Source organism: Argopecten irradians, chromosome 7 (genome assembly GCF_041381155.1).
Source record: "Argopecten irradians isolate NY chromosome 7, Ai_NY, whole genome shotgun sequence".
NCBI classification, from domain to species: Eukaryota; Metazoa; Mollusca; class Bivalvia; order Pectinida; family Pectinidae; genus Argopecten; species Argopecten irradians.
The window spans coordinates 16,093,525-16,099,524 of NC_091140.1; positions in this window are offsets into that span (position 1 = coordinate 16,093,525).

Sequence of the window (6,000 nt, forward strand, 5' to 3'; positions counted from 1 at the left end):
TACATCACTGACATTTCATATTGCTCTTTTAACTAGCGCTTAATTGGTTTGAAATTCGTTCACATTTTTCAGTTGAAGACAATTAAATCGTTTTAACGCACTTGATTAATCTTTAGATCTCAGTTTTCAACGCAAACGTTTGTCATTTTTTTGCCTCTGATAATTAAGGTTTTTGAGATTTTGGAAATAAAAAAATGTTTAATACCAAAGATGTAAATGTCTTTGTTGCGTAGTTAGGTGTGGAAACGCACTTTTTACGACATAATACATATAACAGCGAAGTCAGTACATAATTTCAGAAGGAAGTATAATATGAAAACAGCTGTTCAAGTTAAAGTGAGTAGTCGGGCAAAGGTAGGCTAAAGTTGGTAATGTGCTAGATTTACATGTATATAATAGCCAAACTGGACAATATAAGCAGAACTTGACCGTGGTTTTGATATGTAAGGACTTTTGAAAGGCCAATGAAAACATTTAGACTGTTTTCTTTGCCTGTCTATTCACTTTAATGTTGCTTAAAATAAAGAAGTAGTAGTCCTATCATGCGGATTATTTTAGATTGTCATTACGTGGTAAATTATGGCATCTGCTTTAATGATCAGATCAAGTTTGAGGCTAATGATCTGAATCCACATTAATTAATGATAAAATGTCACGAGGACGGATGCACCTCAGTGATTGGAAATATCTCTAATGGGGTTTGATTTCACATCGAAATTATTGAGTCCAAAATTTAGTTACCACACCATCACGATAACAATAGAGCTATTGTATTTTCAAACAAAATATTGATTTTCATTTCCCCGACAGAGGTGAAGACATTTTCGGCGATCCGCTTCAGTCTGTAAATCGATTAAGGACTATATAGGAATTTCATTATTTCCAAAATTTTACGACACGCATAAATGATTTTCCAATTAACGATCGAAATTATAAAATGGATTGGCAGTGTTGCGTTCATTCTTTTATTGGTTATTATTTGACAGATTTTTATGACGGTTTCAAAAATCGGATAATACAATAATTTAATTACAATTGTGGTTACAGTCTTGCTATGCAATACCATTGTGCAAAAACCAAGACATTCTTTTACATTTTTTTCGGTTGAAGACAATTAAATAGTTGAACGCACTCTATCTTTAAATCTCATTTTGCAGCGCGATTGATTGTCATATCGTTGGTTTAACGAGGATCTTGAGATCTTGGAGATCAAAAGTCTTTTGGTTAATGCATAGAGATTTAGAAACGCACTTTCATATGCTAAAATTCAAAGGTAAAATAGGCATTCAACCAAATCTCAAACATCTCATTGCTTGAAGTAAACAAGTTTTTGATTTTGTCTGGGAAGAAACTAAAATTATCTTTGAATATTGTTCTCCGTTTTCAAATGCGAGATTTTATCAAGAATAATTGCATGACACAAAGGGAAGTAACTCTAATCAGAAGAACGAGAATTGCAGGTGCAAAGTTGGCAGGTGCACGTGGGAAGGACACCCGCACGCGAGTGCGATTTCTCCTTGTGTCAGGTAATATCATGTGTTTATTTCAAGATTATAACATTTAAAAGCCGTCACGTACGAACAGTGTGTAGGGCATTTAATGGGGGCATACATTTTGGTAGACTTTCAAGAACTACAATGTAGATCTACATGTAGAATATGTCACAGTATCATGGCTGCTAAGTCATCAATATGTACTCGTCATATATAGAAAACTGGATATTTCATTCAATATAGTGATATCGTTTCGATATATGCGTACATCCGCGCGATAGGCTACAGACATAAATCGGCTAAGTGTCGGTTTTCACTATTTTGAAATGAGAGTGGCATGTTAGTTTCACTGCGGTATGAGTTGCCTCCCTTCCGTTAGACTTCTGACGATATAATTAATTTTGTCTGGCGTAGTGTCAATACATCTATAAGCACCAAGACATTGAAGGGTTTTTCGGGGAAGAACTCCTAGGGGGACACAATACTGACTCAAGATTGTGTTGGCTGATTTTAAAAGGCATTTATAATTATTAAATACAAAAAGCTCCATTTTTCAACATCAAGTTTCATTTCAATTTTGAGATTATCACTTGCATAATTATTTGATCAGGGTATGAACTATAAGCAATTTGTCATAAATTAATTAGTACCCATTAATTAGTACCAGCACTTTATACAATATACCATACTATTACAGTCCTTAAGTGCTATAGTTCCCTCATGGTATCAGCTGTACTGAACATCGAATCATTGTATAAGTTGGAATAAAAGGTCTATTGTTATAGAACTAGTAAGAAACAATAACAACCCTATTGACATAGAACAGGAGGGGACACAGCAGGGGGAAACATTTTGTCTATCTTCATACATCACACATACACACACCCTAACATAAATGGACTGGCTGTTCTATAAACAGGGTCCTCCTCAGATTAAATGGGATATCCCCTAATTTCAGAGAGAAAAGTGGAGTGCTTTTGATTTTCATTTGATATTGTGAACCCTGCAATAGTGTTCTGTTTTCAGAGCATTAAGTGGTCTGTGCTATGAACTGGTACAAGTCTATAATCATAGTTATTAGAAGATATACATGTAGGTTACTTAAAAGTATCATTATTTATAAGTATCAAAACTAAAACTGTATCTAAACGAGGTTTAATGTATATTCTCATATACCAACTGATCAACTCAATATCCTATCACTACCATTAAAGGGACAATTCACTCACGCTAATTTTTTTACATAACAAAGAAGCAAAATATAGCATAAATGTATTGTTCTACATTTCCTATGAAACATTTAACCCAGTATATTGACAAATTCCACGTCATTGTTAAGTATTTTAATTGAAACCGTTGTAATTACAAATCGTTGATCAATACAATTAAGCAGGTTCAGTATGAACTCTGTACCCATACCTGAGCCAAAGTCACGCACGTTAAACAAATGAACTACATAACCACTGAGGAGGTAATAAAATGATTTTAAGCAAAACAATTCACCTAATAAGGTAAACACACATCTGTCAGAGCGATTTGAGCAGTTCTAGACAAAAGTAGCATTACTCTACGAGCAAGGGACAGGGTTCGGCATACAAGAAGTTCGACCACAATGTGTAATGGCGGACAGCGAGCGAGTTTGAAAGTTTCACACGCATTTCACCGCCATGGGTTTTTCTAGCACATCACAGTAAAACCGACTGATCTAATTTCCATTAGAACTGTTTTTTCCCCGATATATATACAAATTTTATTGTTCTCTTTGATTGAATTGTCCCTTTAAATTGGCATTCTCAACTGTTATTCCTCTACCCCTTAATTCCAGTGATAGTTGTTCCTCCATATGATCATTAAAATACAGATCACCACTATGTTTATAACATGCTGTATAATATTGATCTGTACTTTTAGTCAGAGTGGTTTTTTCCTTTGTCAGAGTTATAAGCCAAACTTACATTTAAATATCAACGAACTTAAAATCCATAAAAGATTTTGATTCCATAAACTGTGAGATGAACATTCATCATTGCATGTTCTATCAAACTGCCTTATGCATGTACTTGTAAAATAATAATAAAATATGGCATTAGAATTGAGATTCATTAAAATCATGTCAGTATTATCATAGAATTAGTGAGCTAAGATAAGCTATATATGTAGCTAGGGGTCTACTTTTACATTGGTTTCATGGACTAATCTTCTTTGTAAGATAAAGGATGTAAGTAGGAATTACTTTTGGTGAGTGGACTAGTTAGATGTCTGACTTTATATTCTACTATTAGTCAACTATACCTGTGTTATATTCTAACTCTCTGTGTTACAATGTCTGTGTGGTTAAGGTGTCTGACTTGACATTCTACCTTTCTGTGTTACTGTGGCTGAGTGGTTAAGGTGTCTGACTTGACATTCTACCTTTCTGTGTTACTATGGCTGAGTGGTTAATTTGTCTGACTTGACATTCTACCTTTCTCTGTTACTGTGGCTGAGTGGTTAATTTGTCTGACTTGACATTCTACCTTTCCCTGTTACTGTGGCTGAGTGGTTAATTTGTCTGACTTGACATTCTACCTTTCTGTGTTACTGTGGCTGAGTGGTTAAGGTGTCTGACTTGACATTCTACCTTTCTCTGTTACTGTGGCTGAGTGGTTAATTTGTCTGACTTGACATTCTACCTTTCCCTGTTACTGTGGCTGAGTGGTTAATTTGTCTGACTTGACATTCTACCTTTCTCTGTTACTGTGGCTGAGTGGTTAATTTGTCTGACTTGACATTCTACCTTTCTGTGTTACTGTGGCTGAGTGGTTAAGGTGTCTGACTTGACATTCTACCTTTCTGTGTTACTGTGGCTGAGTGGTTAATTTGTCTGACTTGACATTCTACCTTTCTGTGTTACTGTGGCTGAGTGGTTAAGGTGTCTGACTTGACATTCTACCTTTCTGTGTTACTGTGGCTGAGTGGTTAAGGTGTCTGACTTGACATTCTACCTTTCTGTGTTACTGTGGCTGAGTGGTTAAGGTGTCTGACTTGACATTCTACCTTTCTGTGTTACTGTGGCTGAGTGGTTAATGTGTCTGACTTGACATTCTTCCTTTCTGTGTTACTGTGGCTGAGTGGTTAAGGTGTCTGACTTGACATTCTACCTTTCTGTGTTACTGTGGCTGAGTGGTTAAGGTGTCTGACTTGACATTCTACCTTTCTGTGTTAGAGTGTCTGAGGTGTTAAGGTGTCTGACTTGACATTCTACCTTTCTGTGTTAGAGTGTCTGAGGTGTTAAGGTGTCTGACCACCAGTAGCTAATCATGTCTGTGTCACAGTGGCTGAGTGAAACCCTGAGAAATGCACTTAAATGTGGTAGATGATAAAGTTCTATTTTTCAAACTGAAACCTTTACACTAAAGAATGTCAGATACACACAAAGACATAAATCTATTTATTTCCACCTTATTTGTGAATTTCACTATTATGTTGAAATACCCATTCTGAGCACATACTGAAACTTTGGACATGCCATTAGTTGTTGGTTGAGGAAAGCCAGAGTGCCCGTAGAAAAACCACCAACTAGCGGTCAGTACCTGGCAACTACCCCACATCGGATTCGAACTCGCGATTCCAGAGTTGCAGGGTTTTGTGGTAATAGATTGAGGCGTCATAACCATTCTGCCACCACGGCCCCAATTAACATACTGAAAATATTTCATTCATTGTATAATAGATCTTCCAGCTGTTTCATTATTTTGATATCAAAGATGTTGATTCCCTATACAGTACATATGTAAGTATGATATATATTTCATTGTTTTTAAGTTTACTACAAATAAATTTAGGTGTATATTACCGTATTTCACTGCAAATACCCCAAACCTTGAGAAGAAATAAAGATCAAAAGTGGTGGGCGGACAATTGGGCCACCTGATAACATTGATCTATGAGGTCATCATCTAGGATTTTTTAATGTCCTGTAACTCACTCACTGTTGTAACAGTCGTAAGTAAGATGTAGCAAGATGTTCTAGCATTTATTGTAATAAAATCAAGTGTTATGACAAATTACATACACTAAAAATCTTTGTTTTATTATGCCATTTTAAGTTTGAAAAACTCCATTTGAAATTTGAACTCAAAGTTTGGGATTTTGTTATCTTACTGAAATTTTGTTGGCATCTTGAATATTTCAATCATCAAGAAATTAACTACTAATTGCCATATATAAGACAAATTAGGGTTATTAGGGGAATAAATTGTTCTCGTTTGAAGCAATTAGCAGTTTTGATAATTGTCTTGGTCAGATATGGCAATTAACATTAACCACATGTTAGCTTCGACAGTCAGCTTTATCCCCAAACACATCACATCACAGGAAAACTTCCTGGAAAAAATATCACAACGAACCTACTGAACCAAATTAATGTTAACATAGATTACCAAATTTGTCCAAAAATGATTTTTTTTAATGACTGACAAAATAATTACAAGAGAAGTTCGTAGCTTTTAAATCATTATGTATCAAT